The sequence below is a fragment of the Procambarus clarkii genome, chromosome 81 (assembly GCF_040958095.1).
Source record: "Procambarus clarkii isolate CNS0578487 chromosome 81, FALCON_Pclarkii_2.0, whole genome shotgun sequence".
NCBI classification, from domain to species: domain Eukaryota; kingdom Metazoa; phylum Arthropoda; class Malacostraca; order Decapoda; family Cambaridae; genus Procambarus; species Procambarus clarkii.
Genome location: NC_091230.1, coordinates 24,025,450 through 24,047,611, shown reverse-complemented (window position 1 = coordinate 24,047,611; position 22,162 = coordinate 24,025,450). Strand labels below are relative to the sequence as shown.

The 22,162-nt window shown below is 39.9% G+C and overlaps 1 protein-coding gene and 1 non-coding gene across 4 annotated transcripts in view; one reads left to right on the top strand and one right to left on the bottom strand.

The window, feature by feature from the left end:
- LOC138357999 (uncharacterized) overlaps positions 1 to 22,162 on the top strand; it is a 381,281-nt gene that overhangs the window by 75,653 nt on the left and 283,466 nt on the right. Inside the window, exon 1 of one of the 3 annotated variants that reach the window (XM_069315412.1) lies at positions 7,302 to 7,439. The exons of the other annotated variants lie outside the window; for them this stretch is intronic. The gene's annotated coding sequence lies outside the window, so the exon portion shown is untranslated. Of the gene's footprint in view, positions 1 to 7,301; positions 7,440 to 22,162 lie in introns of those variants that run through there. 3 annotated transcript variants of the gene reach the window in all.
- On the bottom strand, positions 379 to 14,975 carry LOC123773074 (uncharacterized). Its single transcript, XR_011225212.1, has 14 exons — positions 14,915 to 14,975; positions 14,676 to 14,752; positions 14,563 to 14,589; positions 13,858 to 14,008; positions 13,006 to 13,185; positions 12,631 to 12,705; positions 11,735 to 11,780; positions 7,883 to 8,399; positions 7,602 to 7,752; positions 7,212 to 7,385; positions 5,898 to 6,021; positions 5,322 to 5,484; positions 4,509 to 4,644; positions 379 to 3,315 (listed from the first exon to the last, which is right to left on the bottom strand). It is a non-coding gene; the product is annotated as an uncharacterized protein (transcript).

Below are 22,162 nucleotides of genomic sequence, written 5' to 3'. Positions count from 1 at the left end.
GCTGATGTACTGTATTAATTAAACATTTTCAAGGAGTACAGTCTTTGAAGCACCTCAGTGTACTCCTTGAAAATGTGTTAATACATTGAAGTGCTAGAGTTTTTTCTCATGGACCTGCACTCACTCAAAATATAAGGGGCCTATAGCATGGCTCCCATGTAAGTAATTAAAAGATACCATGCCCAGAGGACTAGCATTGGCTCTCACATATGCATGTGTATTTCATTTATTGTCAACCATATTGACTTATTCTATTTGTAGGTTCATTATGCAGAATAAAGCGTGTATTTTTCTCTTCATATTGACAAGCTAAGGCAGTGTTAAAAGGTAGCTGGCAGCTCCTTTTTATATATTTTAAGGCTCAGGAAAACAAAATTGTAACAACAACATTTATTATCACAAGCATAAGTAATAAATAACAAGGAAACCATGGTACAGTAATAAAATGAACAAGGTAGGAAGAATCCCATGGTAGAGCTGGATACATTACTAACTGCAATACATCAGGCAAGAGATAAACAGAGGGAACAGCCACATGATAGAGGCTAGTCCAGTGATGTAGGGAAAGAGGAGCTGCTGCCTTCTGCAGTTTCCTTTTGTAATAAAGTATAAACCATCAGGAAATACCACAGGTTCAGAAATAGCACATCAGGGAAGAAAAGAACATATAGTAGAAAAAAGGACATAATTGTAAAGAGTATGATTGGTACTAGATAACAGAAATGATGGGCATATGACTGGGAATGACAATGAGGATACATGGCTGGGGAATAACATAACGATGATGGGCACATGTTTAAGACTAACATGACAATGAAGGAGGAATTAATTACCCAACTGAAATAGGTTGGGCATAATATAGCAGGGAATAATATGTTAATATGATATGACTTGGGCACATGGTAAGGCTGTAAGGCAGGTCAGAAGGTAGAAACAGGTCCACACTTTACAAGCAATCATTACCCGCCAAATGTAACCCAGCCTTGTATATTAACAATTAAGTAGGGGATTTACCAGGTATGTCTTTATGAAATACATATAATAACCACACCTACAACAAATGTGAAAATCAAGTCAAACTATTACACATATCTACACAATGTTGGTATTATGTCACAGTTGGTTTCTCTTTATTCACCACCACACACAGCACAGTTTAGCATAAAACAGTTTGCAGTTTTATGCATACTACCTATAACAGTAATAAATAATTAAATTGAGTATTTGCAGTACATAACACCATGTTAATGTCACCCAACATTAATACTAAAGGATTTGTGTCCTATATAGGACAGTTATCAAATATCTTGGGGAAACCTATGAAAGTGCTCTTCTGCACTCATTGATACCCTTTAATAGCAGATATGCAACAAATGACCTTTGATAGCATAGCATATTGACCTTTGATAGGTCATGGGAAATACGATTTAAATTTTCAGGAAATTATCAGCACTAAATGTACCATTGCAAGATACAGAACTGCTTATCCGGTGATAGTGCTGAAGTACGAGTGGCAGTGATAAAAGATGTGCACCTTTTTCCTATACAGTTCACCTGGTAGTGCACTACTTACAGAATATACAAAATCAATTTTGATTATTGCATTTTTTTGTTATCCTGAGTAACACAGAAAAAGTAATCAATGTACAGTATATATGTACTGTCTTGTCCAGAGATTTACAATCTTGATCCATGACCATATAATTATCAGGGAACAATAGAGTTTTTAATAAATCAAAACCTAAAATGAGACTTGGATGGATAAATTGGTCCCAGCTGTATACTAGTATACCTCAATTTGTTCATAATTTGTTTACCAATTATATTTACATGGTTAAATTTAGAACAGAAGGCTATGTAACAAAACATTTGGGTAATGAGAAGAATTACACAGTATACATAGTTTCTACTATAATAAAGTACAAAACGTGTTGAAAATGGAACGATGAAAATGGAAGTAAAGTATCCAGGGAGCCGGTCGGCCGAGTGGACAGCACGCGGGACTTGTGATCCTGTGGTCCTGGGTTCGATCCCAGGCGCCGGCGAGAAACAATGGGCAGAGTTTCTTTCACCCTATGCCCCTGTTACCTAGCAGTAAAATAGGTATCTGGGTGTTAGTCAGCTGTCACGGGCTGCTTCCTGGGGGTGGAGGCCTGGTCGAGGACCGGGCCGCGGGGACACTAAAAAAAACCGAAATCATCTCAAGATAACCTCAATATGATGATTATGGTGTTGGGGGGGGGGGGTGTATGTGCATGTGTAATTACCCAAGTAGTAGTTACATGATGAATTACACTGGTGGTGTCCTGTCTTCTTGGTTCTCTGCTGTACGACTCAAACTACTGACAGTTTTGGCATCCACCACCTCGCTTATTCCAGCCACCTAACATTGTTTGCAAAATAGAACATCCACTTTTTTTTTTTAAGCTTTGTTGCCTTAGCTTGAGTCTATGTATGACCTCTTGTTCTTGGAAGATGAACGTTCCAAGTAATTCTTCTTTGTTAATTTTGTAAGATTCCTGTTACTGTTTTGTATTTGGTAATCATCACCTTTCTTCTAGCTTTGGTATATTTAACTTTAGCCGCTACTCACAGCTCCTTGTTTTTTCCAGTTCCGGAAGCCATTTATTGCATGTTTTTGAACCTTTTCTTATTTTCCAGTTTATTGATGTGCTTCTTGAGATATGGACCCCATACAACTGATGTGTGCGTGTGTGTATGCACAGCACGAGTAAAATACACAAACAAAATGTAGGTAATCTTGTACATGATTTATTATCAAATTTATTGTTTTGAAAAATTTGGGTCATTATGCATGTTCATTAAAACTATTAAGGCTTATTAAGCTACTACTGTGCAGTCCCTTATTTTACTGCTTGTCCATGTTACTTGAAATTCTACTCATTACCTAAACTTTTGTCCAAGCTATCAATTGGATCATAGGATGCAACATGTGTTTTAAGAAGTCTACTCAGGTTAAAATTTTAAATAAAATAAATTATGTCAACGTCTAACAGTCACATTAAAGTAAAAGCTCCACTAATAAAACCCAGATAAATGCCTGGACCAAACTAGGATCCATTGCCCAGGCTGCTCTCACAGCCTCTAGAAAACACATTCTTGATGGAAAATCTGTTTTATTCTCTCTTACTCTGGAGCCTGTATGGACTGAAGAAGTCTATGATGGGGTGGTAGCCATAGTTGACTTTGTCACTGTTATCTTTGGCCTTAGCCGAGTCACGAGGATGTGGCCTCATCCTGCTGCTGGGGGGATGGCTAACCTCCTGAGATTGCTCCTCCACTTCCTGCATTCTGCTGAAGGTGAAACATTATTATTAGGGTTTTATCAGCTAATGATGAATTTAGGGCAAGTAAATGAATTTACCTAATTCCCGCTATTCAGACAAAGGACTTACGGTAGATGTAGCTTGCAAGGTTTTATTAAAGCATTTGACCAGGTACCACATGGGAGTGGCGAGGAAATTACAGGCACATGGATTAAATGGGAGAATACTGTAATGGATAAAGGTTGTTCAAACATGGAAAACAAAAGGTTGTGCTAGATGGAAATGAATCTGACTGGGAAAATGTGCTAAGTGGGGTGCCACAGGGGGTCCATTTTAGGGCCAGCCCTTTTTGTCATATACATTAATGACAGTTGAGAATATTACAAACCACATCAAATTTGCAGACGACACTAAAATCTACGGTAAAGTGGAAAGTGAAAGTGATATTGAGGTCTTTCAAAGAGATCTACATGAACACAAATGGTCAGATGACTGGCAAACGCTTTTTAATGTCGATAAATGCAAGACCTTGCATGTGGGGCATAACAATCCACCTCACAACTACATATCAAATCGACAATCTTTAGATGTATGATCTGTTTATTATATTACAGTACAGGTATTATAATATATAGTTAAAGGATTTATTTCCTACCTTTAAAATAATTATATATAATAAGCTTATGGTAAAGTTATCAGAAAGATGGGCATCAGATGTTTGGACAGAGGTGCAATTTCAGTGCTTGTGGTAGGTGCTATTTTCCCTAAACGTTTCCTCTGGTGTTCCAAGACCGCTGGTGGTCAATGCTGCCACCTTGTGGGGCACATTAGTGACTGACCAGCGGTTCGACCCAGATAATGATTGTTGCCAATGGTTACCACGTAGTTCTGTTTGTGTGTGCTCTACCTTTCTGATATTTTCTATGGTGAAGGCTGAATATCAAACCACGCCAGGAGGTAATTATGAAAGAATGAAAACTAAGAACAAAGATACTGTACAGGTAAAAACAATATGCTGAAAATAAAGGACAATGCATAGATATGTAATAATTTTCACTATGAAGGGAACTGGAGCCCACCCTGGTGATTAAGTACCTGTGACTGGTGACATTGAACTGTACCTGCAAGTAAGGAAGGAGTAGTGGGAGGTGAAGTGCAACTTCCTGCAGATCAGTGAATGTAACCTCTCATTCAAGTACAAAAGGTGGAGTTACCACTCACTTGCGTAGGCCATGGCTCGATTCATCTCTGGCAGGCCAAGGTCCCGGTTGCCTGGATCCTTCGGAGCGCTGACCAGGTCTTCTCCTCCGCACTGATGGCCCACCTTCACTGTTCCGGGGATTATCTGGGCCTTGTGCTACCAGAGGTAGTTCAGCAATATTAAAACCACCATATAACATACATTAGTCATGATAGTACGAAACATGTTGTAGTTTAGTATTTCAAAAAAATGTTATAAATTTTGTTTATAAGTGCTGTAATAAATACAAATTTTAAATTGGCTGTATTCTTTATCTTTTCTTATGCTGCTAATTCAAAGCAGAAAAATTCACTACCTATACCAGCCCTGGGTTAGGGTGGAAGTTTGCTGGTTAAGATACTCAAGAAACCAGCCCGATAATATTTGTATGCAGTTATCATAAACCCACCTTAAGCCATCATTTGAAAGTTTTTGTAAATACAAATTTGTTATAATGTGGACAACATGAGTATTTCATCTGGGATATGTCACAGAATTTTTATGATAAAAAGGAAAGTCTGATAAATATCTTCCATACTTCTCTATTCCAGTAATAATAATCGTATTCAATACTTACTAGGTGTAATGCTTTATTAAATTCTCAGCATTAATGCTATTTGAATTTTAAAAATGTGTTTACTCTTGCTGCTGTGAAATGACTTAAGATGCCTCATGCAAACAAGCAATTTTAAAAAGAAAACTATTTTGCCTGGTGATGAAACTTGGCTAGTGCAGGTATGAGGAAATGAGGACATATGTCACTATTGAAGAGGGAGTCTGGGCAAGTTACTAACCTGGAGCAGGTGTGCCACTATCTGGGTCCTCATTGCTCATATCACGTGAAGGTGCGGGTACTGTCTGGATGACATGCTCTGACCCAGCTGCATTCTGGTGTTTGTTGAGTGGTGGGAAGACATAGGCATACCCCTGGATGTGGCATGAACAGCAGCTTGGTACCTGTAATAGTAACCATTTTAAAAGACCAGGTACACTTATTACAGTACTGCATTCTAATGTGTCACCTCATAATTTAGTAAATTGTAACCCATTATGTACTACATATGATGCATGAATTCACAGTGTAGTACATTCGACGGGTACAAATGTATATGCAGTATAATATACAGTACAGGTAGTACATAAACTCCCGTATATACAAAATTAGGTATTAAGATTTATATATGTACAAGAGTCTACAGGAAGCAAATAAAGGGCCCCACAGTAGGATAGGCTTTAAAATAAATCAAAGAACTACCTAGCCATTTTATAAATAATAATTTCATAGATTATAAAACATTAAGTATTATTAATATAATAATTTAAAAACATACTTTAGTATATAATTTGAAAAGTTGCAGAATTTGAGTCACCTTAAAGATATCCATGTGGAGGCCCCGTCCATCATCCCAGGAGAGTAGTCGATGGTAGTTGTAGACCTGGTTGCAAGTGGCACGGTAGTGATGCGACACATAGCTGCACGCTCCACCAGGCTTCCTGCAGGGGTGATGAGAGTTAAACACTTGCCCTACATATGTCTTGCTTTCTGAGACCCCCCTTCCCCCCCCCCCCCCCTTGCCCTCTGGTTTAAACCCCTGACTCATTTCAACACAAGTGAATTACATACAACAAACTCGTTATTTTTGCAAGTGTCTTCCTGCATTTTTGCTGCTTAACATAACCAACACAAAAGAGGAAGTTTATTAGATGTTAAAACAATTCCCTACTTGTACCAAAAGTTATAATTTTTGTAAAATCTGTACAAGTGAAATAAATTTAGTGCCAGTTAGCAAGTTGAGCCCAATACTGACAAATACAAATTTTCATTCTTTTCCGTGTCAGCTCAAGAGGATACAGTTAGTAATTTAGTACACAAAGTGAATGTATTGCAGCTAGATTTGTATGTGTAATTTCCCCATTGTCTACATAGTACCTTACAATAAAACCTATAGTTTTATAAGGATGACACTATTTGCTTGGGGGGGGGGGAAACAGTATTGTACTTTATTCCTCTGTAATCTCATGTTTTTCAAACATGTTAGTGTTTATATTACTGTTGGGAAAATGGGGGTAAACTACCGAGAGGACAAAACCCACCTTTTCAGCCCCCAAATGCACATTATGGCAAATAAAATTTTGTATATTACTATCAAAATTATTTTACCTTTGTCTGGGCATTCTGGGCAAAAATCCACCCTTCATAGACTCCCACTACTGTGCCAAACTATAGCATCTAGAATAATTTGCTTACTTTTCCCCAAACTTGCCATCATTTTCTCTATAATTTTGTGTTTGATTTATTTGTGGACTATTGTAAAATGCCCCACACAGCATATAGCCCAAGAAATAAATGCAGCAGTGGTAGGATTAACACACAATACATCTCTGCCTTTACTGGATATATTTTACTAAGCTCAAAATAAAGGTCAGATCTCAGTCTAATATTATACTGTACTGTAAATGATACATCAAGATTCATTGAAGAGAATCTATGTACAAACATGCAATGTACAGAATTAGCATTTATGATTTATGCTTACCATTGATGTCATAATTCCTTTTACATTATAGATTTCACATGATCCTTTCCAATATTTATACAAAAATGCATAGGGCATGGGAAGCCTCTCTCAATCATCAGTTTTACTCCATATCACACTAGTGTCAAGAGATCCACTGGTACTTACATGCACTTCTCCATGCGGATGGTCTGGGAATACTTGTCCATGTTTACAATGTACTTCCATGCTCCCTTAGAGTTCCTGGCTCGCTTCGGTCTGGCATATTTCACTTCAGCTGGGCACAAGAATCCACCATCTTGAGCAAAGTCCCGATGAGCATGGTTGATTGTGTCTGCCCGCCTAAACAAAAACGGTAACTTTACTACAAGTCGCTTCCAAACAAATTATAGTCAGGTAAGTTTATAAATAAATATTTTAATTAAAAATTAATTATATTTGTTTGCTCTATATTAAATATTGCAGATGTAAACTAAGAATAATGTTTCATATTTTATCATGGAGATTTAAATGATCCAGTATGTACTCGGCTGATAAAAAGATTGCAGCATGGTGTACCTGTTACCGAAATAATGCTGATAGTCATACTTTGTCTCCTGGGCTGATGTCACTCCATCCACCTAAGTCGTCAGCACTCTGTGACCTTACCTCAGCCATCATGGTATCAGCACGAGATGGGTCACGTACCAATGATGATAGAATTGCCTCACTGCAAACACCACACCATCAGACACTTTATGAAATAAATGTTTGATTATTTTAATACAAAATAAGACTGATGGAATAGGATAAACACACACACTACAATACTGTGTAACTTATGTGAGGAAGGAACTTACTGTGGATACTCTTCAGTGTCAAGACAGATGTCATCTGTGTATTTGACACAGCTTCCCCCACTACCAAAGGAACCAAATCCAACACTGCTAAAGGCTCCAGGCCGGCTGTGAGCTGGCCTGGGTGGACGAGGTGGTGGTGGTCTTGGCCTGACTGGCTCAGGCCGAGGTTGGAACCTGGTTGGAGAAGGGCGGGGAATATGTCGAGGTGGAGAGGGCCGATGATGTGATGGTGGCCGGTGACCAGAGGGTGGCGCTCTAGCTCCTTGATTTGGAGAGCCCAAATCCCCAAAGTCATTCTTGTTGTTGCCAAATCCCAAATTACCACCAAATTCATTAAAAGTAACTGGTCCAAAATCAGGTCCAACCGTGTTACTAAAGTCTGGGAGAGGACGTGTTGACTGACGTGATGGGGCAGAGGGTACCTGCTGGTGTGGTTGGTGATGAGGGGGAAATTTGACCATGGTAGGACCTGGTACGAAGGGTAGCGGCTTCAGGATTTTGTCTGGCACTGGCACCTCTGAAATCCAAAAAAAACACGTCAGATTTGTGCTGCTGAAAGAGAAACAGGGTTACTTTTTTGCCTGTGAGGACCAACAACACCCAGACCTGCCACCATCTGTAAGCAGCACATGCAACAGCGGTGGCAACATTAGCTATTACAATGTTCTCAGGAGCAAGGGTTTTCAAACTGGTTTTCAGAAGCTTGTTTAGGATTCCTTGTGTATTTTTGTGAGATGGGGAAAGAGGTTGGATGAAATATTTATCATCAATGATTTACTACTGTTTTGTGTTCTCAATGAAAGTACAATACTGTACTGTATTAAGAACCAATTTAATTCTTATCAGTCTGCAACCCGTTCTCGCAAATTTAATAAGTCAATATTGACTTATTAAATATGTGCATAGGTGACATACTTAACATAATAGATACCCTTAAAAGATTCATAGAAAACACCGACCTTACCTAACCTTGTTAGTATCTTAAGATAAGCATCTTATTGCTTCGTAATTACAATTATTACCTAACCTATAATAGGTATAGGTTAAGTAATAATTGTAATTACGAAGCAATAAGATGCTTATCTTAAGATACTAACAAGGTTAGGTAAGGTCGGTGTTTTCTATGAATCTTTTTAAGGGTATCTATTATGTTTAGTATATCACCTATGCACGTAGTTAATAAGTCAATATTGACTTTACGAATTTGCGAGAACGGGTTGCAGTCTTGCATACAACAGTTAAAATAACAGTATAACAAAAATTATTTTTAACTGGAAACAGATCAGAATTAACACAATTTGCAGAATCTATTTTGTTTGTAAAAATTTACTTATATTTCTACCAATTTGAAAAAGTGATAAATTTGGAAGTAAAAGTTTATTGATTTAGCTTTCAATATGAGCAGTCTCTTTGAAATACATATATATATTATGCCTTTAGCAACACATCTTTAAGAATGCCTTCCATATATGACAGCAAATAAACTAATATAGAAATAGGTTCAATGCATAAGATTATCTGCACTTGCAATTAACAAACTGCTCCAGATATTGAACCATGCAAAGAATAGTGATCACATCCAAACAACCAATTCATTTGATAAAATATAAATAGATGGTTGTACTTATGCTTATGGTAAACATGATTAACTATTTAAATAAAAATTCCAGTGAATATAACTAATACAGTATACATGTATGATGGTTCAGTTTCTTCAAAAAGTTTGAACACCCCCCGCTGTATAGTACTTTGTGCATCTCCACACAGTCACCTGTATCATTAGTGAGATGGCATAGTTATTTACTATATGATTGCATTATTATTGGAGTTAGCATTTAGTCATTTGAATGAGATTTGTGATATACAAGTGTTAATTCAAGCAGCACTAGTAAATATATGCTTAATTACAATTTATTATTAATTTGTTCATACTTATTCAAAAGAAAGCTGAAATATTTACACAAAAATTAAAACCTTATGCTTAGTTTATTTTGAATTGTACATTCCCAAACGTTGCTTACATTCATTCTTTCATCATTAATACTACCTTCCCAATTGCATGGGTTAGGAAGGCACATGACCAGGGAAGGGAACACAATATTGGAAGCTGTGGTTAATGATCTAAATAACACCCACCATTCACCATATCTTCCAGACAATAGTAATCAGCACAAGATGTTTGCAACAAAAGATAAAAACAAAACAAGATTAGTCTTCAAGATTAAAATTTTTTTACCTTGTTAGGACCCAGTACTCAAGTTTTGGGAGCTGCATAGATGCCAGGTGTCAGTAATGCCAAGCTAAGAGAAAGCATTTCTTGCCATATCACAGCACCAGCGTCCTCATAGCACAGTTCACCCAGGTATTGCACATTTTATACACTTATTCATGACATACTGTATTAGCATTTGTTAAGAGTTGGAGATTTGTAGTTATATAATATCATTTCTTTCTCTGTATTAGAAAAAGTGAATACTGTAATATACTGTGTGTTTGGAACACTAGACATACCAATGGTGTGTGAGCAAAGGTGACCAAAAATTATGTTTACCTGAATTTACAAAAGGGATACTATATCTCTAGTGGCCTCGATAAGGACAGTAAGCCGCCAGCTTGTCAAAGATCTCACCATTTGTCCTAATGATTTTGTAAAGCTGGATTTTGAAATAAGGTAGTGTTTATGGCATTTACGGCTTTGGTGGGTAGACAGTTCCGCGAGTTTATAGCTATGGCTGAAAAAGCATCTCCTGTTTTTTAAGATCTATTTTTTCAGAAATAGCTAGATTATTTCAAGTGCGAGTTTGATGTGTAATGAGCATGTTTGGCATACGAACTGCTTTGCACAAGGCAAATAGGCTTTCTGCAGTTGCCACTCGTCTCATGTTCTTATGCTCGTATATTTATCCAGGCAACTTCATTAAAAGGTCAGATATAATACAAACAAGGCACAACGTGTCCAGCTAAACGCTCAACAACATAGAACTGAAAACATATACTTTTTCACCCATAGGGTTATAAATCCATGGGACCACCTACATGCCATAGCTGTATATGCCAAAACACTTGAATTTTAACCTTCAGCTTGAAAAAAAACATGACAAATATGGGGGGGTGTGGGTTGCTTTGGCAAGCCGCCGGCTACCTGTTCCTGTCGAGTTGTCCTCGGGTAAATTCAGGTAAATTAAAATGGAAAATAAACTGGCAGTCGTGAACAAAATTATGAATTCATAATTTACATCTCATTGACGTCAAACTCCCCACTGGACAAAATATGATGTACTGTAAATCATAGTGAGTCACAAACCACGTTTTCTATGCATGGTCATTAGTTAAGTTCCGTTTGGGTAATTTAGTATGTAATTTTTGTGACTAGGAACTCTAGAGGACGGGCTGGGGTCAAAGGGAATGAGGTCCGACCTATACCAGATTTAACATACATGCAGCTAGGGTTCTTTATTGATCAGTATTTCAAGTATTGAAATAATATACTGATCAGTAATCAAATGCATAAAAGTAGCTTTACTGGAGGAAGTGAGGTGATACCAGAGTGAAGTTTCATGCTGCAATGGGTCGACCAGAGTCACGTAGCAATTAGTCAATACGAGGAGGACCTCCAAAATTCATTATCTATACACCACTCGGCTATGTTCTCTCAATCTATTACAGGGAAATGACTAGTTGCTAGTCAAAATTAAAATATTGCACTGAACCTAATTTACATTTGAACAAGTCATGAATAAGTGTGGCAGTGTATCCCTGTGCTGACCCCAAGCCATTACTGCGCCACTTACCTTGAACTGCTCCACTAACTTTATACTACAGTATATACTAGCACCATCAGTGTCAACCTACTTCTGTTACTCTGGATGCTGGCCTCACCTTGGGGGTTATACTGTCTCTGCAAGTAAACAACAGCGATAGATTTACATGGTGTAGCCCGAGTACACTCACAGCTGGCACTCACAGTAATGTGGCAGTACTTTCACAATGTAACACATGTATTATTTACATGGCACTTATATACCATTACAATGTGTTGCAACATTACACATCTACAGACGAATATATTTTAATATATATTGTGATGGTAAGCATGTACTACACTACATAAAAATAGAATTTCACAGAAAATTGGTTGTGTAATGTATCTATTCAACATTTATAATGAAAAGCTTACGCAATAAGTTTCATGTGTTCATATACACGTTCAACAGTGTGTTAGTAGTAGGAATACAAATTAATTGTTCTACTCGCATAATTCTTGATCAATATACGAGAGAACAGATCAGTTTAGTTGTCAGACAAAACTTGACAGGTCTGTATGACTATCTTTACTATACTTGTACTACAACAGTTTAGTAACAAATTGTAACAGCGGGTGTAACACGCGCGTCAATAAACATGTTAGTATACCATGTTATGATGCCAGCCAATAACCTAACCAATTTGTGCAGAATAGTTTTGGCACTCTCCACATCCCTCACACAGGATACTCCAGTCACATTTCTACATGTTCGAAAACATTTGTATTCTACCTTATGCATTAGTCATGATCGCCACAATCTTCTGCAGCTTTAGCTATCAAACCTGCCATTGAAAAAAGTTTAGTAATTTCTTTCTACTATATTCCCATTTGAGACTAATTTTCATAGTCTCTAACAAGGCTAATATTGACTGAAATGCGATGGTGGAGACTACCAGCTCGACCTCCACCACCACCTGGTCAACATGATTGCTCCAACACTCACTTGGATCATCCCAGATGGACCCGACCTGAAGTTGGGAGGCATAGGTCGTGGTATAGGGCGGCGGGGTACAGAGCCCTGCAGGGGAAATTAAATATTATACCTGAGGTCCCAATGGACACGATATCCAAGGGTAACGTTAATTCAAATTTGAATCAACTTTATCAAAGGCTTTACTTTGTTAATTCAACATTCAAAGTTGAATTAACCTCACTCTTTGATATTGTGTTACACTGGAGGACAATATCAAAGTTCTCTCTATTTGTTTACGGCACTTACAAGCCAATGAGCGAATAAACAAGGTATGCATTATTCATGAATTACAGGAGGTTTGTGTAACACAGTAAGAGGGAGAAAAGTCTAGTGCATTATACTCACAAGAGGTTGAGGCCTTCCCGTAAATATCATGCCAATCATCTGTTCGCGGATGAGGTCAACATTGTCCCTTGCGGCGATGAGAGATGAATGCCTCGGCCACAGGTGGTGGCATCATTTCCTCTACTTCTTCATCAGTAGAGGCGGCGGCTATGTCTAGGCGCTGCAGAGTCAAATCGTATCCTGCGGGAACACTTCCCTACAACAGCTGCTTCCAGACTATATATACCTCACTACAATAGGATGCGTCAGACTATAAAATTTACCCGATTAGTTTACCATATCAAATCAGGTAAACCTGCCTCTTCCGTTAACTATTTCCCATTTGCTAACTAAATTGCTAGCCAATTAATTGAAAAGATTAGTGCAAAGAAGATTACGTGCTTAAGAATCTTAAATTTTCCAACATAAAACTAACACTCCTCCAGCTCTAGGAGGAGCTGGAGGAAATAATTTTTAAGATATATGAAGGTATATGAAGGGTCTTAAATCTGCCTTCAACTAAATTATATACAGTATCTAATACTTAATGTTAAATTAATTAGAGTCTTGAGAAGAGGATTGGTGTAAGCTCGGGGGATCATTAATAGCGGTAACTTCCTTTTCTTTCCTTTCTAATGGCTGGTTGCCCTCGAGTGACAATTAACCAACGCTGATGGATTGCCTCTGAAGAGAAAGTTCTCACCGAATGTCAAGTCCAACACCGCCGAAGATTCAAAACGCATGATATATGTGTCCATCGACACACATACAGCTGTAAAAGATATTTATATTGTTCAATTGTACTGTATTTGTTGCATATTGGGCTAAAGTCATGTCTACGTTGTGGTCGTGTTGGTCTTGAGTAGGTCCCACCTGCAGCCATCGCCGCCTGCAGCAGCTCCTCGGCGGGCGACAAGATGGTGTCGTTGTTGCGCTCCTCAGCAACCAGAGCCTCAGCGACGGCCGTCTCCAACTGTCTCTCCGTCTGCGTCTCCGTCTCTATCTCTATCTCGCCTGTCACGTCCTGCTCTCACTGCCGACGACAGCAGCAGCAACAGCATGAAGTTCTGTTGATGAAACAGTATTACACCAACTCATTTTGTGTCATGCCGGGCTTCAGCTTCAAATTTGATTACTATTTTATCAACAGATATTATATTATCAACATCATGCGTGTTAGTGGCTTTGCAAGAATGTAAAAACACCAGCGTTATGTACTCTCATCAAACCCAATGTACTTTTAAATAAAATAACACATTCTCGGCAGCGACTTCAACGTTGAGCTGTCAACAAAATGACGCTCATATGACTGATATTTTTCTGAATTGCATGAAAACCTGTAGGCAATACCTATGATTACTAAGCCCACTAAGAACTCATTTCACCAGAAATAATCAACGACAGATCAACTGTTCACAATCCTACCTTATCACAACTAATACTGAAGCACTAGAATTATTACTATTATGAATAACGTGGCTAAAGTATGTTGACCAGAACATACTTTGTTCTTTGGTCCAGGACGGACCGAAACGTCGTCGTCCCTTCACCTTCTAGTGTGTGGTCTGGTCAACTTACTTTAGCCACGTTATTGTAACTCATCGCCTGCAAATGATATACAATAATTACGTGACAGTGATGAAAGGCATTAAGACAACGTATCACTATAGCGATGCTGTTAACTTACCAACCACGCCGAGGTCATGACGACGAGCAGGTCTGTTCTGACCGGACACCTTGCTGACCCTTCTCTGGAGGTCTACACAATCTGCAAACACGCATTTATGTCAGAAAAGGTTTACAGTAAACTGAAGATACTAATCCAAATGATGTTGGTTTACGAACTACTGCCTAAAACACGCTTACCACCTGTCTCTCACCTGACATCTGTGTAAGATGATAATGACTAATCTTTTTCCTCTGAATTTACCTGAAGGCCACTCCTCAATGAAGACAAAGCCGGCGGCTTGTCGAAGGTCCCCCTGCCACATTTGCCTTGATCTATGGCATATGGTCCCAGACAGGAGGAGCCAGAATTATGAGGTAATTAGGTAATTATCAAAAGAAGGCACCAAACCGGGAAGGCTATGTAGCACCATCAAAGTGCGAAATAATCAGAGGGCGCTAAATATCACCAAGAATGCCAATACCAGAACAAAAACGCATAAGGCGAACGATATCAAAAGTATCCGATTCACCTAGAATTCTATCGAGGGACAAGTGACCGCGAGGGACGGTCGGAAAGCAAGACTCACGCTCGTCCTGCCAGAATTATGAGATACAGCAGGAACGTTAGTCTCGTGTCTGGATCAACTTAACTTCAAGAACGCGTCTCCGCAGGTCAGAAGAGTGGCTCAACGGGGCCACAACTAGCGTCCCTCCGCCCCCAAGATAACACCCGAGAAGGCGCCAACAATGGGCTGTTGCCGACTCCAATAACTTGTATATTTCGTAACTGTGTCACGTGATTTTCCTTTCTAAAGATGACCGAGTCGTCCCTGTCCTTACCAAAGTATAGGCCTAAAAAGAAAACTGTCCTTGACAACAATCACAGTACATAGCAAGCAAGAGTGCGGAATTTACGCACAAGCATTAGACGCCCAGCAGGTTTACACACTGCCAGTCAAAGACGCCAGCAGGTTTACACACTGCCAGTCAAAGACGCCAGCAGGTTTACACACTGCCAGTCAAAGACGCCAGCAGGTTTACACACTGCCAGTCAAAGACGCCAGCAGGTTTACACACTGCCAGTCAAAGACGCCAGCAGGTTTACACACTGCCAGTCAAAGACGCCAGCAGGTTTACACACTGCCAGTCAAAGACGCCAGCAGGTTTACACACTGCCAGTCAAAGACGCCAGCAGGTTTACACACTGCCAGTCAAAGACGCCAGCAGGTTTACACACTGCCAGCCAGAGACGCCAGCAGGTTTACACACCGCCAGCCAGACACACGCCCAGCAGGTTTACACACTAAACCGTCACACACATGTTACTGTTTCACTTGTCAATCTTGACAGCATAATGTAGGTAGCATAAAAGTGCGTGAATTACCAGCCTGATTTTGCAATCAAGTATTGTTTTTCCTGCTTGTGAAGGGCGCAACATGAGAGCAGGTACTCGCCTAGTTGTGCTTGCGGGGGTTTAGCTTTGGCTCTTTGGTCCTGCCTCTTGACTGTCAATCAACTTGTGTACAGATTTTGGTACCTATTGGGATCTTTTCAAATCTACATTTGAAACTGCATGGAGTCAGCCTCCACATCACTGCCCAATGCATTCCATTTACCAACTACTGACACTGAAAATTGTATTTCTAATATCGATGTGGCTCATTTGAGTACTAAGTTTACACCTCTGTCCCCCATGCTAAATTGTTCTTTCTCCAGCCCGTCAATTCTTCTATCGTCCTGCAATTCCCCATATTTAAAACATGATTCAGGCATTAACAAAAGACCTACCTTCAGCGTATTTCAATTCATTGTAAATGGATGTTGCAATACAAAAGTTTGTAACTAAAGTGATGTTATAGTTATAAGGTGAACAGGTTAGAAGTAATTGCTTAATGTAAAAATCTACCGCTAAGGTCTGATTAAGAACTTTTTCCGCCATCGCTCACAGGATGAGTATGAGGGGGAGCACAATAGACCACCGCCTCCAACAACCTCATTCCACCCAAGTGTATCAATGCCTTGTTATCATAGCATGAACCCCAAGTGCATCCATGTCTACCATGGCTCGTCCATTGCCAACACTTGTGTGTTCCAATACTTGCCGTGAAAAGGTGTAAACATTGTTCTACGCGATGGACCGGACAGCTGCACCATATCTAGTCTATACTTGATAATTAACACTGCGTCTACAAGTACAATGAGGGCTTGTGCACTGCGTCCTGCCACGATATATATATATGGAATGGAAAAGCCTCTGGGAACACCTCCCTTTACCAACCCCCAGGCCTTCAGCACCACGCATTACAGAGGTACTAGGAGCCAACAGGTGGGCGAATTAGAGCAGCACATTCTGAATGACCGTCATCGGTACTGGGAAGGAAAGGGTAGTTAGGCTCGAGTTTATTGGTTGTGTACATTTTTAAGAGGTATTTTGGTGGGTTAGGCGAGTTCCACAGTGATGAGTGGCGGTGTGTGCAGCGAGAGGCTTGAGCATGTTGTCTAGGGTGGTGATGGATGGTGCCGTGTGTATGGAGCCATAGCGAGACCATCTGGCCCTACCACCTGTTCCCCACACACACAGTACAGGCAGGCGCAAGCATGGGATGTAGGCCAGCTTGTGGTTGCTCCACATGCTTTTTTTTCCCCCTTTTAAAGAATGTGTTTGCCCCTCTCACGCTGTGTGAGAGAGAGCCCACTATTTAGGTGGGAAACCACTTTAAAAGTCTTAGTGAAGAAGTGGTTCAATTTTCATCCAAATTGTTAAAACATTTCAGGTGAGAAGTCTGACACTTCCCCTAGACTCTAGAGTTGATGCCTTCCCTTCCAGACTCTCAAATCAAATAACAGGTTTGCAATGCTCAAAATCAAGTATTTTTATTAAAATCTAAAAAGTTTGTAAAATAGCATCACTGACGTTTAAAACTCACTGTTTACATTACAGTTCAAAATCTTACTGGGCGCAATTCCTTAACTGTAGCCTCTGTTTAACGCAACAGTAAAATGTGTACTTGGATGAAAAAAACGATTCTTCGCGGCAGGGGATCGTATTCTAGGGACCTGCCCGAAACGCTACGCGTACTGGTGGCTGTACAAGAATGTAACAACTCTTGTATATATCTCAAAAAAAAAAAAAAAAAAAAAAAAAAAAAAAAAAATCTTATTCGATCGACTTGAGGATAGTATGAAAATGTTTGCCATTAAATTTCCGTTTTCTCTAATAGGCACATGGCCTATTTAGGAGAACGGCATTGTATTGTAACTTAGTGGCGAGACTATTGAATTGTTGACACAACGAGGGTAATCGCCCACTTCACACTCTTGGTGTGGGCCGCGATCATGATTCTACATTTATATGCATATGTCTGTGTAGGGAATTTTATTGCGAGTTCAGTGATATAAAATTTAACGCTGTAGGACTAATGTGGAGCTGACAACAAACAAAAGAGTATGAACATTTTGTTGCTGTTTGGCGTCACGGCGAGCGATCTACGTTTTTATTTATTTCGTGGTGGGATAGCTAATGCTTTGGTGACATTTTATACATATGATCTTTTAGAGAATTTTATTGCCAACACACTGATACCAAAATGAAATATGTAGCGCGAGAATTGGTGTCAGGAGAGTAAAAAAGATTACACACTTTTTGGTATTTACGCTCAAGAGCCCAAAACGCCGCGCGCACAATGCGCTCTTATAAATCACGAGCGCCAATCCCCTTAAAGTGATAATTATTAAGAGGGCAGGAAATTCTCGTAAAGTTTAAAAACGTCATGAAAAACGTTAATTGAAAGTGTCCTCTCGTAACCTAACAGACTAAACTGGAGGACCCAAACAGAAAACGGGACAGTACATCACTTTCGTGAGCCTATTTAATTTCAAATTACGTCAGTTTTCGGCCATAGCGCGCATACCAGCGAAAAGCAACGTTATTTGGAGAGGACGGGTTGACGCGAGTGACTGACTACTCCCGCTTGGTCGTTCATGTTCCCACTGACGGTGACGCCACACTTCCGGCTGTTACGAGAAACTTCAAACTGCAGTTCTGCTTCACGTGTTAAAGAGGAATTAGGCTAGCGACCCAGAAACAAGTTTAAATTTTAAAATGAAGCTTTCAAACGTTGCGCAAGTGCTATTGTACCCAAATATGTAATACAAAACAAAACAGTTGTGACGTGGCCACTCCAATCAACCCGTCCTCCTAATAGAACGTCGCATTTTGACGTATACTCTACCCAAGGTCAAAAATTTTCGTAATAGAAAATGGTATTGGCTCACGAAATTGCCATACTGTCTCGTGTTCTATTTTGGGTCTTCTGGGAGGTTACGATAAGGGCACTTTAGTACGACAGTTTCTTGACGTTGAGAAATCTTAGGAGGACGGGCTGGTCCAATAGCAGCCCCCCCCCCCACCCCTTAAGGTGATGGGCTCCTCAAGCCATCACCGTAGTCCTTGTTTTATTAGCAACAAATTCAAAACCTTTTCCGCTTTATCTGAATTCAACGGTACTCATTTCTACTTTCCAATTGCCTATTATATCAATATATGTACGATGGTCCACAACCAGAGGTCACGACCGCTCCGCAGGGTGCAGTCGCACCTCCACAAATCTCCAGTATCAGCTATTGATACTGGTAATGGTTCTAAAGGGCCACCACTTACGGGCTATTCATGCCCGTGCCACCTTTTGGGTGGCTTAATCTTCAATCAATCGGTCCACATCGTTACTATAAGCACCATCTAAACAGAAGGATGGGATGAATCAAAACAGGAAATTACCTACTCACTATATATTGATAACTGCAACTCTCTGAACTCTAAATAATAAATTATTCATAAGTTACAGTGAAGCGAAGTTAATAAACTTTCTCCACTCAAAACGGTTGCAGCAATAATAAATCTAACTAGTTCATTCTCTGGAACAGGAAACACTGGGTAACGCTGAACAAAACAGGGACTAATACGGATAATTAAAGAACAAAATACTGGGATAACTCTTGGGGGGGGGGGGAACTAACTAGGGATAACTAAATAACCGAGGATAACTGAGAACAAGCTGGAATAAAACCCATTGGAAAAACAAGGGATGGTTAAATATAATTAGGATCTCAAGACAACTCTGAGATAACTGATAACCGAACACACGAATGCTTGGAAAATTGTAAAAAAAAAAAAAAAAAAAAAAAAAAGCGCGCTCCCTGCACCACGGGAAAAAAGCTCCCTGCACCACGGGAAAAAAGCTCCCTGCACCACGGGAAAAAAGCTCCCTGCACCACGGGAAAACAAGCTCCCTGCACCACGGGAAAACAAGCTCCCTGCACCACGGGAAAACAAGCTCCCTGCACCATGCATCCTGGGAAAAAGCTCCAAGAGATACACGAACATCAGCATCATATGGGACACCGGCAAACATCAGGAAATCGTTTAGGAACGCAAATCAGGATTTTCAAGGCAATCTACACAGCTTTTGTTAGACCAACACTAGAATACGCAGCACCTGCCTGGAATCAGCATCTTGCAACGCATAAAAACAAGATTGAAGAAGTAGAGAGGTTTGCAACAACATTAGTGCCAGAGCTGATAGCTGTAAGCTATGAGAGTAGGTTAAAGGAACGGGGGCTTCAGAACCCTGGATAATAGAAGAAACAGATGGAATATGATCACAACATTCAAGATACTGGAACAGACAAGGTAGATAAAGACAACTTCTATAAATTAATAGAAAGTAGGACCAGTGGACTTAAGTGACAGCTGAAAAAGCATGAGTAAGAAATATAAGGAGATACCAGTAAGGATGGTCAATGTGAGGAATGCACTGAAAGAGGCTGTTGTAACCACTGCCATCTACAACTTTAAAGCCTGAATCGACAACGAATTCGAACTTCAGAATAGTTAAACTAAACCCAACAGGTACAACTTCCCCATAGTGACAGATACGCAGGGAAAAAAAGAGCACACTATACCATGCAGCCATCATAGCCTAGTGTCACGGATCTGTAGTCCCTGCCAGTCATGGGGAGGCCTCACCAGTGAAAGTAACTACTCTATACCAATGGTGTTACAAATCTGGAGGTGCAGGGGGGGGGGTGAGATTACATTACAAAGCTTTGCCGAATCATTGATCAAATTAATACAATTATGGTTAGGAGCCATCAGAGTTGAGAAACGACAATATATACACCTGTTCTGTTCAATATTAATACTAAAAATAAACGGCTTTTCAATAATAATGATTTTAAAGGCAGAGTTTTAAAAACATTTGTACTAAGCAGTAGTGTTTAAACTTTTATCAACACGAGTTACTCCTTTGAGTCATGTTGCAATAAAGTATACATGTTAAAAACGTGCCTGGTATACCTAAATAAAGAGTCATTCAAGATGCTCCATGTATACCATGCTCATTTTGGAGACGAGAGGAATGAGCTATGAGGGAAAGTTACATAAACCTGTTAATCTGACTACACTGCAAGAGCGCAGAATGAAGAGGGGGAATATGAGGAGGTTGAGGGGGTTCATCATTTAAAAACAAAATGTTGGCAGCGCGCACAAAAATTATTTGAAAGAATTTACCTGGCATCGTAACAGCGAGGTTATCGACACTGTTAAAAGCCAATATTTATGTTATAGTTAAGTTTAGGTTTATAATCTGCTCTAGGCTCCAGTAGAGGAAGCGTCAATCCGGAGGGAGATCTTTCAGTCACAATAAAACTACAAACCGTTCTTAGTCTATCTCCTATCCTTTGGCCAGTAGTGCGGCTTAACAGCCACACAATTACTCTTCAGGTCGCCAGATCACGCAATTCTTGGACCCACGAAAAGGAACCTAGGCTGTTTACAAAGTGAAAACCAGAACTACGGCACATGGCCATGAACTTTTAACAACTTGCAGCTAGTGAGGAAGCGGAAACCGCACTCCACTACATGCTTCAAGTGTAGTCACGGTGAAGTCCAACAGTAGTCCCCCTAAAAAAAAAACATGGAGATGGGGAAAGGTGTGAAAAGTCACCTCTATTATCGTCACAGTGAGTGGCCAGTATCACCGCTAACTCCGTCGCTATCATTGTTAGTCACCGTCGCAATCACCGTTACACCGTGCACTAGACCAAATGTAACACCAAGCCGCATCCGGAAATATATGACTTCAGATATTATACAATAGACGCGCTTCTATTATGTGCTTGTGGTAACGGTGTTGGAGTTAATGGTTGGTGTTGATGGCTAGGGGCGGTGATTAGTGGAGGTCAGGTGGGGTGGTGGCGGAGGTCATGCCTTCATGTATGATAAAAGTTTGACGCTTTGCCCATCACGTCATTATCTCGTGCCTCCCTGCTTGATTCGTCACGCCTTCCTTCTGTATAACCTCTCCCCCTCGTCTGCATAACTTCCCCACAGCTTCACCACTCCTGGAAGCGTATATGTAGCATGGTCCAGCATTATAAACATTACGATGCGTTTCACAGGTCTCATGTGGTGTCAGTGCATTTCGGAACCATTCCTTCAAGCTGGTCTAGT